The sequence below is a fragment of the Ptychodera flava genome, chromosome 9, assembly GCF_041260155.1.
Source record: "Ptychodera flava strain L36383 chromosome 9, AS_Pfla_20210202, whole genome shotgun sequence".
Lineage (NCBI taxonomy): Eukaryota > Metazoa > Hemichordata > Enteropneusta > Ptychoderidae > Ptychodera > Ptychodera flava.
Window position 1 is genome coordinate 7,183,807 of NC_091936.1, and position 13,040 is coordinate 7,196,846.

At 37.2% G+C, this 13,040-nt stretch overlaps 1 long non-coding RNA gene across 1 annotated transcript; it reads left to right on the forward strand.

Moving 5' to 3' along the window:
* The first annotated feature begins 5,404 nt into the window (after positions 1-5,404).
* On the forward strand, positions 5,405-10,996 carry LOC139139892 (uncharacterized). Its single transcript, XR_011553894.1, has 4 exons — positions 5,405-5,543; positions 6,209-6,334; positions 7,016-7,107; positions 9,609-10,996. It is a non-coding gene; the product is annotated as an uncharacterized lncRNA (long non-coding RNA).
* The last annotated feature ends 2,044 nt before the right edge of the window (positions 10,997-13,040 follow it).

The window sequence follows — 13,040 nt, forward strand, 5'->3', positions numbered from 1 at the left end:
GCCAATAGAGCTAGAGGTCTGATTTTTGGTATATAGGGATAACTTAGCAATACAATTTTTTTTCAAAATGTCACGTGACCTTGATGACCTTAGACCTTGATTATACATATATATACCTAACTCAGTAACCACAAGTTCTATAAGCTTCAATTTTGATAGGATATTAGACCTTAAGATTTCACATCTCGCACCTCATTTATTATGCACATATGTATTTCTTGGCTGGCCAACACAGCTAGAGGTCTGATCTTTTTCCCGATTTTGAACCATAACTTAGACATGCCTCTTGTTATAAATTGGGAAAAATGACATAAACCTATGTGCCCATAGATGTGAACTTATACACTCCGGCGATACTTTTTAATGACCACATTTCCCTGCCCCATCAAGACTAATACTCCTTTTACAAGTGGGGACTATGTCATTGACAATGATTGTTTTCAATCGGGTTCGAACCCACAACAAACGGCATCAGTCGCCTAGCGGAGAGGCCACAGAGAGAACCGCTCGGCTAAAAAATCCCCACTCTCAAAATTAAAGAGTCTCTGTCTCTTTGTCTCTTTGTCTCTGCTTCGCAGCTATCCATAGAATACTGCGGAGCATCTTTGCAAAAAGGCGTATGTGAACATTCTACGTAAATTTCCTCGAGTCATAGAGAAAGATAGATAGAGTGGCAACGGGTATTGTTTAAGGCGTGAAGCGGTTACGTAACCCATCCATGTTCGCCTCGCCTCAGGTTGCTCTCGCCTCTCTTTCCGAAGAGTGCCGACCATGAATCCTTCGGTAATTTTCGGATTTTCGCCAATTGTTAAGCGAAAGTATGTTCGGCAAAGTTTGTGTTGTTGTTGTCGTGTGGTGCTGAGCAGAATTGACGTGCTGGCGAAAACGGGAGTGTTTTGAGCTTCAGGAAAATGAGTTTTACCGTTTTAAAAATTCCTCGCATATTTTTATGAATATATAATGAGTGTATTTGAACCAAATTTGAAAGTCTTTTATCGATACTGTCTGGTTTTACTCAATGGTTTACGGTCAGTCATACCGTCTTTTACACGTGCGTCAAGGAAGGACATGTTTATGAAACTGCTGGCGTGTTATGTTTTGATTGGCGTGAAGCAGTGTTTCTGGCCTGAGAGCTCACAAAGTAACTATGGTTGCTACGCGACTGGCAGTACGATGCCATCTCGTCGTGTTTTTCGCATAATCTCGTGTAATTATCAACCACAAACAAAGCCTCCAAAAAGTTTAACACCTTTGAAGCTCATTTTAATATGAAAAGCCAATAGTCTACCGAGACGACCATGGAACAAAAGGCATGCAAGTGTTGCCACTCTGTCAATATGTTTCTCTGTGATTTAGCCAAACACAAAATAGATGGACATCTACTCGCACGAGTCTTAGTCACACTTCGAGACACCATTTTCACATTTAGTTAACGGAAAAACATTTCGCCCTCATAGTCATATTTTATTTTTAAATTTTATGAAAATAGCATTGCGTGAAATTGCTACGGGCCATGATCTATTTTTAGTAAAGGTAATGAAGCTTCTAATACAATTAGAAATACACAATATGTATTTCCTAATGCCATAATTTACATGTAATTGACATTACTAATTAGCTCTTTCTGAACATCAGTCAAAATACACTTGCTGTGAACTCATGTTTTATTCCTCATACAAACATGAAAGTGATAGCCAATACACGAAATGAATACATTTACTTCAACGCTCACAGATACGGCACTTTATAACAATTAAGCAAATGTTACATGCACGACCACAAAAACTTGTTGCATCAAGAACGCCTCGAGCTGATATTTTGTTCATTGTCACTATAGGAAAAAGTGCGTGACTAGAGCGAGAAACTGACGCGTTCTCGCAATCGGTGAGAATCTGTTCTTATTCTCACCGCTGTCGGTGAGAAAATTTTAATCTCCACTGGAGATTAATGAGAAATGCACTCCTTGGTGAGAATCAAGTGTGAGAACAAATTCTCACCGGTGAGAATGGAAATTCTCACTAAGTACAGCGAGAATTGAAATTCACTGGTGAGAATCATCAAGACTCGCCGTTCATTGGCGAGAATCATAAAGACTCCGAACGGCGAGTCTTGATGATTCTCGCCAGTGAATTTCAATTCTCGCTGTACTTAATGCGAATTTCCATTCTCACCGGTGAGAATTTTTTCTCACGCTTGATTCTCGCCAAGGAGTGCATTTTTCACCAATCTCCAGTGGAGATTAAAATTTTCTCACCGACAGCAGTGAGAATAAGAATAGATTTTCACCGATTGCGAGAAAGCGTCAGTTTCTCGCTCTAGTCACGCACTTTTTCCCTATAGTTCATTGTACGAATGTCATATAGACAAGTGGAAATGGAAGATTATTCCCGCTAGGGCCTGCTGATAGGGCATGACAGTAGCCTCTTCGACCGCTTACGAGTACCGGTTACAATCATGGCCAGTTGATCGTCAGCAGTGTGTTTTCACTGATGCTATGCTTTCTGAAAAATCAAAGTGCACTGAATATTAAGTGATTGACGACATCGTGCGGAATCCGATGTCTGGAGTTCGGAATCAATTATTTCACCGTTAACTCTTTTTTATTTATACTGTAGTATTTATTTATTTATTTATTTATTTATCGTTGGAATGATTGATTGTCTTACTTATTTACATTGATAAATCGAGCAGCTTAGTTCTATTTTCAGTAACTTTCATCAAGACACCTATAGGTCAAATTTTTAAATGATCATATAACAACGTTTACCGTGTGCAAACCTAGCGATCTGACGTTAGCATGTGATTTTATATGTTCATGAGAAGTGTGTCTAGGGTCAACACGATTGGAACTAATTTGGGAGAATTGGATCTTAATGTTATTTTCAAATTTCTCTCAAGTGTTGGGATCCCTGTTGTTTCCAAACAAAGTGAAAATTTTTAGCTCCGAATAAGTAAAAATTTAGGCTGTTTGAGCATGATTCTCACTCTCACATTATCTTTTCCTTTTAGTCAAACGGGAATGTTGTATTCATCCAAACTGTAATTCACCATAGCAATATAACTCTTGTTAGATAGAAGTGTAGTACGATCCAGGTGAATATACGTGACATCCCTTCCGTTAATAGTAGTCTTCAGACCATATCCGTGTGTGACGCAGTTTGTTCTGCAGTTTAACTACAAGCCCTCGCTATTATTTTCTTTAGGTGCAGATGACAGTAACATCTACCGTATCAGTACATGAACGATTGACAGCGTATGAGAGTTCAAACTCTTCCATATACAGTGCCTCGAAAACATTTGGCGAACGTGTATACCAAACACGTGTGGGCGCTGTGAAGAGTGAAACGTACAACAGTATAAGATCACGTCGTCTATCATACAACTACATTCGAAATGACAGTTTGCGATGTCGTCATGCATTCCTCGGCTGTACGAGAAAGATGGAACGATAGGTGCATTGCTCAGTGCAGGGACCATCATGAATGTTGTATTTTCATAAATTCAACAAGTCTGTCAACAATACAAGAGCACATACCACTAGTCTGAGATAAAACCAAGATGCTGTTAGAGTGTTAAGATAGGTGCTATGGACTGTTAAAGGGGTAGATTGTCGTCTGCCAGCTTCAATTTAAAATAAATTCAGTAACTTCCTAACACATACAAAGGAAAACCGAAGGAATACTGCGATGTAGATAGACAATGTCAACAAGAAATCATGCGAAAGCGAGTGATTGGTATCGGCATTAATTATTTTATTGATGTAACACAGCGAGCGGAAGTTTGAGAAACGTGAGAACTTCCTATGAAATGTAGTTTTGTTGGTTATTTCCATCTATTCATCTAACATATGTATTGCGCCTAAATATCCAACTTCTTATGTTAAACAATGCTCAATGACGCTTTGGATTAGAATTAAAAACTTTCTAAAGAGATGTATGTTTTAAGTGAATTATCCACATTTCATCGTATGAACCCGACGGCAATATGTTCTTTGTTGTAATACTCGTCTGCAATTCACGATTTATCAAAGAAAGAAGAGGTCGACGGCTCCAAATTCGATTTTTTGGAAATTGCTTAAGCTTTAGCGACTCGAAAATGAGTTGGAAATGCATTCCATGTTTCTCGTCTGACAAACGTAGTAGCGCAAAGTACTACCCGGGAAAGAATGTCATAGAGACTCATCTGGCGATTGAAAACAGGAAACGCTACAGATTTAAGCTGTTTGGCCTATTTAACATATGTGACAGTCACCAGTAGAAATCGAATATTATGTCACTTGTTCCAAACGGAGATACAGCGCGCTGAACATTCGTATGCGTACGTACGTACGCGTGTACTGTAAGCAGTCCGGGTTATGTCCATATAGAGGATAGTAGGGAAGAGCCAATGGCGTACCGTATATGTAATGAAATTAAGGCAAGAACCAATCACGTACTGTATATGTAACAAGGGTCAAAGGTTACGTTGGTTCACTTTGTTCAGATCGCGATATGACCTGACAGATCCACCGATCGAGTGAGACTGTTGGCTACCCGGAAGTATCTTAGCTCCAGTCGATTGGCGACGTTCTACCGTGTTAAAAATTGTAAGATTTCTTCAGGAATAGTTTTCTGAGTTTCTTTACCCTTGACCATATTCGACAAAGAGTTATTGGACGTTTTTCGTTCTCTTTTCCATCTTTTGGTTAACTTCTCGGCCATTGATCCGGCGCGCGTTTTTCTGAGCGAAGGGTCAATCGTACCGGGAAACGCATGGTGATCGAAAAAATCGTGCTCCATCGTGCTCCGATGACCGACTAAGACAGTTGACCCATCTTTGCAAAGCTTGAAACATTCTCCATACTGCAGATGGCAAGGTTAACTTGAAATTTGACCAAAAGTAGGCGATATTTGGCGACAAATAACTTGCTGTAGATTTACAAGGGTCAAATGCTGATTTCTAGGAGCCGTACCCGGCCAGGAAATTAATCGAAATAAGTAATTTTCAATGTACTAACCACTTGTGTCGGTCACCATCTCGGCTGCACTGAACATTGTGCGTAACGTCTACATCTAAAAACTACCCAGTGCTAAAAATAAAGGGCGAAATCAAGCCGAAAAGTTCCAAACTCGTTGCAATGTACGAGCAAAGGTTTGTATGGTTAATTATTCATGACGTTGGCGGCGGCAGGTTCGCTGATTGGTCAATCGTACTATCCTCTCTATGGACATAACCCGGACTGGTAAGTAAGTGAGCACATGTCTAGCAAGTGAGCACATGTCTGGGATGGTAGATGATCAAATACGCAAGTAGTCCTTCTTTCCGTTGTTGAGATAATTTCAAAAATGTCAAAAAATGTGGCACTAGTATGTTTTGAACGTTGATAAAAAATGGAAAGTAAAGGAGAAGTTCCGCATTGCACGTAGTTGAAACAAGCAGAGGTCGTAGTTCAGGTCATGTCATTATGTGCCCCGGAAGTTTTACAACATGTCAACCTTCAGTCACGGACCTCGAGTCATCGGATATGTACGGAATGGCATGGCCTTTTGGCACGGACTGAATAGGTACGTATATTTAATCAGTTAATAGTAATTTGCAACAGCCAACAATAAACTGAAAACAAGACCGGGTGAAATTCAGGTAGCCTTTGCTGAAACACGTTCTCGATTATCGAGTCGATATGTTCGATTCACGTAATTGATTTTGTAAAAAGCTGAGCCACTTTCCAAGATCAATTGCCGTCAAACACATGTAATCATGTCTCTTACGGAACACAAATTTAATGAACACAAATTTAATATATTGTTGACTTCAAGGAAGAAAATGAGCGAGATTTGGCTGAGTTTTCGCATCATGGTCATACAGCTATCGAACCCACACGTCAAAGGAAGGTGACAGCAGTATTGAACAGTCCGACACACATTCGCTCGGCTCGGATTTTTGTGTACATCATACATGTAATATGTGAAGACGTCCCAAATCATGTTTAAAACTGGTTGAAGGCTGCTATCGTTATGAATTATTTTTTCAGTATGTCGAGTACCTAGCTATGAAATTCATAACTTTGAAAATAGACCGATTTCACTTCATTTTGACGACATGCCGACTCGGTGCGTGGCGCGCCCATTGACTACTCGCTTGGATGATTGACATTCGATGCGTGTCGACCCAATTTATTTTCGATAATTTGTATCACTGTGTGTTTTCGTTTCGCTTTGTTTTCTTTCAGGTTAGATAATGGTTGCCATGGGATGATCCAGTCCGAGAGTATATAGACCAGTGGGCCTCTATTTGCAGTTTGTGTTGTCAAGATGATGTTGACGTAATTAATAGACCCATCACTGTAGTCTATAACGTGAGTATACTTGTCTGTGTTTGTACAGCTGATAATATTATTGGGGGCTAGAGTTTTGTTTCAACTAGTAGTACTTCTCATTATTCAGACTTAAAAAAAATCTGTTTGTATTGGCTACTGCCTTGGCATTCAGTTCATAAAGACAGCCTGGGTTTATTTGTATGTTGTTTGCAGTTAATTCATAAAAAGTGACTTGATCAGAAAGTGAACTAAAATAATAGAAAGATTTTGAAACACTAAAAATGTAAAATCAATTATGTCACTGTTTGTTTTGATAACTGGCATGCAGATAAGTTCTGTTGTGGTAGAGCATGTGTTCAGATTTTCTGTGGATGATGAAAATATTTTATTAGATTTTGGTCATGTTCCTTTTTTTCCTGTCAGAAAACCTTGTTCAAAATTTCTACTTTATGAATTGATTGACTGCATTCTAGAACATTTATGCCCAGCTTGGACTTACAACAGTAATTTGATAGCTAGCTGAATTACTGTACAATTACCTCATCACTTTAGTTCAATCTTGACAGTTGTAGCACGCTAGCAGGCTACACCACGGTCCCTCCACCTACCTATTTTGCATAGAAAAATTCTCATCAAGATTTGATTGCAAAACCTTTGACTGTTCTTAAATCCTAAAAATTTATTGTTATTTACTAATCAATTTTCTTTTCATTCTTTCAGGTTTAAGTGCCATGTGTATAATTGAAATTAATTATTCTGATGCCAACATAGTTTTCCATGGCTGCCTGAAATCCTTGCTGTCCACATTTAAAGTAAGTGTCGTTGTTGTATATAAATGTTATGTCACAAAGGTCTGCATTGTTGATTATTATATACCAGAATTCGTACACCTGCATAAACCTATGGGAATAAGTGCCCTCACATCTGCAGTTTCTTCCACATCACACCTGGCATGTTGCTTATATTTGGATGTACAAGTACTGTTTTTAGCTCATATTTGGTTTTATATATAAATACCAAAAAAGAGCTCATGAGTCGGTGGTGTCTGTATGTCTCTATATTTGTGGGTATGTACCGGTATGTGCGGATGTATGTCCGTCACACACAAAGGCTCGCATACCGCCAAAGCTACCGTCTCAGTATTTGGTGTACAGGTACGGTAGATGTAGGGGTTGAGATATGAATTTGTTCAAATGAACACGTCAGTGTCAAAAATGTGCAAATGAGGTAAGAAAAAGGGAAATCCTGCAAATGTGCAGGAGTGGTGGCAGTGAACTGAATCAGCCCACACATCTGAATAAGAGGATTTTGACCTTTAACCTATTTGCAGGGTACCTATTATGTTTGGGAGTGGTAGCAGTAACTGAAACAGCTAATTGGTCATTGCCTGTCATCGTTTATGAACTGTGACATTTTAACAGATCTGCTGAAACCATGGATGTCTATTTTTGTACATCCATGGTTGAAAGATTCTCTGCTATGCATGTTGCTAAAGTTGACCTTCAGTACCTAAAGTTTCAGACCTTTTTTACTTTTGTCATTCTTAATTTTCTGGTTTAAATATTTCTTGTTGTTTTTCTGGTTGTACTGTGCAGAAATTGTTATAACATCAACGTATAAATTCCCGCACTGAACAGATAGAAATAACACTTATTGTTGATCTTTGGTATGTACCAATTCCGATCAAATTGAGTGACACCGTATAATTTCGGTATTGTGAATTTATTTAACAATGCTGAATCACATGCAGCCAAATCTATTTCAAAACACAGCGGGCACAGTCCTTGGATCACAGAAATTAATCAGAAAAGTTTATTGTGGTGATAACATTAATTAATCATCCAAATATGAAAGTGCAAGGATTAATGAGGAATTAAAAGCATATTACAATGTACCTGTATCTTCTTGGATTTTAATATGATTTCAAATCAAAAGTCACTCAAGCCAAAGTTCTTTCCAGTTTGGCCACAGAAAGTTTTCAAATATTGGTAAAGAACGTACAATTTAGGTTTTTAACAATAAAATAATTTTGGCTTGCAAGCCAAATATGACCGCCATCAGTGAGAACACATAATTATGCTCTTGAATTTGATAGACCAAGTCAATTGCTAAGGAATGATTGAGTAACATTTTAGATATAATATGACTTACTGACATTAATGCAAAACATATCGTCAAAAAATGGACGATGTATTTTGGCAAGAAAAGTACAAATTACAGAAAATTTAAACAAAATGTAGTTGTATTTCTATCAGTTTGAAATGAGATTTGATGCAGAACACACATTTTAGGTTAGTTTTGACACAGCGGACCATTTTAATTTTGAACCTAAGTGCATGACAAGATACAGCTGGATATCGCTTACTCACTTATTAATTAGGTGTAATTAAGTTGTAATATTTTATTCCCAAATTTACCTTTTAGTCATAAACGTTGTATACATTTTAATCCCTAGGGATGTTGACACAATTTTTTTACTCAAACTGTCCACAAACTTTTTGGGGCAATTTTTTACCTGTCACCTTAAATAACCTATAGTATATATGGACCATGAATGTGTTTTGAGACAGTATTGAAGATTGTGATCATAATGTAGTTGAATTTCCTGTCAGATGGTAATAAAATATGATGTAGAAAATATATTTCAAGTTATTTTGACATACATGTAGCAGACCATTTTCAGCAAATATTTCCAATACGAGCCACACTGAAAAGGTTATGCTGCCAAAAGAACAGCCCTTTGCACTTGATATCTGGTGTTATACTGTGTATCTCCTGCACATATCTGTAGTGTTTAGTATTATCATAATTGTGAGTTAACATCGGACCCGGAATGGCCTGCCATACCCTTGGGCTCCAAAATACATATCAGGGCCATACATATTATTTGTACTGTGTGTGTTAATCCAATGCATCTTTCGATCATGGTTCCAAACACAATGACAGGGGCAAGCACAGAACCTTTTACTTGATGTTTACACTTCAGCAGTGTAATTTCATTCAGGAGATTGGTGTGATACATTGAATGACACCAGACATTTGGTAAACAGATTTATACACCTGGACAATACTTATATCTCATAGAGTCAAATTGGACACAATTCCAGATTAGCATTTCTGTAACAGGGTATCATCTAGTGATTGAAGCTTTCACTGTACATAATGTTTATTTGAAGAGATGTCAACTAACTGAACCAACACTAGCTAATGAACTGATCAACTTAGGCAGCTAATCATTGCATACTTTATTTGTCAGTTTGATATTTCCAATACAGCTGAAAAAAAATGATTTTATTTTGTTCTTATATTTCAGTATGTCACAAGAAGAATCCCAGTGCTCCAGCTACAAGAGTTCACAAGATTCAGACCATGTCTGTGTTCACTCCATAGATTGCAGAAAAAAAGTTTCCATGGAAATGTAAATTATTATAAAGTTTCATTGAAAAGTTTATCCACTAGCATGGGATGTATACAGTGACTGTCTTCACATGTGGACTTGTGATAATATGAAGGCATTGGACTTTTTGACATGAACCCATATCTGTATTCGCTCTATGGATACTGTTGCAGTAAAATAGTTTCCATGGAAATGTAAAATTGTTTCCATGGAAATGTAAAATTATAAGAGATAAGTTGTAAGTTTGTCCACTGATATGGGATGTATACAGTGACTGTCTTTTTCACATGTGGACTTGTGATAATGATATGAAAGCATTGGACATTTTGACCTGAACCCATGTCTGTATTCGCTTCACGGATGATGTTGCAGAAAATTGGTTTCCATGGAAATGTAAAATTGTCATGAAGCTCAGTTGAAAAATTTGTCCACTAGTCTCTAGTATAATAATAAAGCATTGTATGTTTTTAACCTGAACCCATGACAGTGGTACATAATTATTTAATTTTCAGGGCTGTTTTTGCTGCAATGCCATATGTACTGTTGCGGAAAATTAGTTTCCATTTTGAAATCTCAAAGAAGTCTCTTAAGAATATAAGACCGGTAAAATTGAAAGTGTTGTCATTTCTCTAAATTGTTGAGTTTCAGATTCTTCTTTGAAAATATTATCAAAATGCGTAATAATACATGAGGGTCATTGCGCTCGTTTGTTTAGATACAAGACCATGAATTTCAACATTTATGAGAAAAAATGCTGAGTGATCATTTTTTCACCCATGCTTTTTCTATGGACAAAATCATTTAATGCTGTTTATCTCAAGCTTAAGTGCGATGACCATGCAATTTTATTTTATCACTATTATTTATTTCTTGTGACTGACCTTTTCTGCAAATTTTCATGAAAATGACAATAGTGCAAGTTTATTAAACCAGCAATTCTAAATGTAATCCTGTGAGAAGGGGTACATTCCACACATGCTCAATGCTCGTACATCAACTCTTTTCTTATTCCCATTTGAAAATGGTTACCATGGAAACCAATTCTAAATAGAAATCCATCAATCTTAATTTTTTGTGTCAGTACAAGTAAAACATTCTTTGTGTTATAGTAATTCTATAACTGTAAATGCAACTTTGCCATTGCCAATCAATTTACATGTCTCTCAGTGCAGAATGTGTGGCTGAAGATGTACCGGTACTGTAAAGTGTAGTGATGTGAATGTAAATGCTTCTGTATGGCTTTTTCAATGGCAAATTTTATGTGGAAGTTAATGGAATAAAACTCTGAAACTTTGCACAAACAATATTTGGTTAGTGTTCTTTCCATTTGTGTTAAAAACACTATTTTGAAAAAAGTGACATAACATTTGATTTCTACTGGTGACTGTCACATATATTTTTCCTCCTTATAATTACAGAATAACAAAATCGATACGTACATCATATATTATATTTGATTGTGGACTTTAATTTTTTCTCGGAATTCAGGTATTTGTGGAAAAATAACCAAAACCTTCCGAAACATCGTCATCATAGGTTTGTATTGGTGAAGCCACAATGATAGCCTAAAATGCCGTGAAACTAAATGTACGTTTCTTCCCGATGTGAACCTCTATTGAAATAACAGTTGTTTCATGAATTTAATGTAATTTCTCAGATACACATACAAATCGGCTCCTGCATATGGATCTGATGGAGGATGAATACCATTGTTTTGAATGTGCAAGCAACAGAATTCAAACAAATCCCTGTCACAGGGCTAACGACCTTTGCCCATGCACTCTTCCCTGCATATATCAATTTGATCAGTGGAAAATGCTGTCAGGTAATCGCGACTTCTTCCATATATCTCAGGCACTGAGAACACAAAATATGGTCGGCCAGTTGGAGAGACAGCATTCCGTGAACAGCTAATCCTTTGACAATTCCATTCCATCACAGCATAATCAAGTCCTTCCTACACTTGAAGACAAAAAAAATAACAACAGTAACTGAATAACTATCGTACCATGCGGTAGGGGACATAAACTGCATAGCATGAGTTGCTTACAGGTGTAAAAGTGTGCATTTTAAGTATACATTAAATATCTTGAATATATACATATGTAAATACGTCAGATGTATACCAGCCAATTGGAAGATTCCGTGGTGGAATTAACTAGTCTTGCTTTTCTAGATCCTTATTATTCGCATGTAAGCTTAAAAATAATGTACCGGTTTGGGCCTATCGAATCCTCATCTTTTATCTTTTTTAACGTCATCATTTAAAAGTTACATGTCTCAGATAGGTTTCCGGAAGAACATATAAAACTGGCCGCTAAGCGGCAATATTTTACTATATGGCAAAACAAATCGATACATATCTATATGTGATATCTCTATGTGTCTGAAATTGATCCAGACATGGTGGGGTAATGATCGCTTCAGACAGGTCGGACAGGATTCATCATAAGAGCATGATATTGCATAATTGTAAACGCAAAAAGAAAGTTCGAAGAAGTAATAAATGCAGTGAACTGCCTCCTGTTAACCAAGAACGTCGCTTTATAGACTCTACGTCAACAAGACGTTGTATCAGAGTATTTAGACCATTCAAATCGTCATGTGTTTGTTCGAGTAACAACAATATGTTTTATATATAATAGCGCATTACAGATCGATGTAACAACAAAATCATGAAACTATAACAAATACGATATTTCAATTGCAATAAGTACAAATCATGACACCAAGTAATAAATTGTATATTGGGATGTTAGGAAACTCGCCTTGGAGTGACCATGAACACAGTCAGATTAACTATTCTGCTGGTTCGCATGGGTTTCGTCCTGCCACGAACAAGATCACCCGTACTGTTTGTCTTCTCTTGTGTTACCGTTTGCCCTTGAATCTGACAGAGAACTGTGATTGGGAGAAGACGGCGTGTAAACGTGGCTGCAATTATATCTATGTCGTATACTGATGAAGACAGTATAATTTTTGGTTCATCGGATTAAAAGGAAAGCCGAACGAAAGAGAGACGAGACAGAAGAGTAAGAATTACTACACAGACACAGGATATGTTATCGTGTGCGGTTTAAAACGTGTTGACTGAACTAAATGTGATAATGTACGGCTCTTAAACAGTACTATCTTTTTTCTTCATCGAGAAATATGGGACACAAAATTAACAAATTACCATAATTGAGCTCTGATAGCAGAATATAGGCTAGTTTGAATGTTGAAAATGTGCAAGACCAGGTTTGTTAGCAATATCATGCGAAGAGTTTGCACAAATATAAGCTATAGAGACAGGTTGGTGTAATACAACACACCATTTTCCCCAAAATAATTTCGCAATAAGGGCTT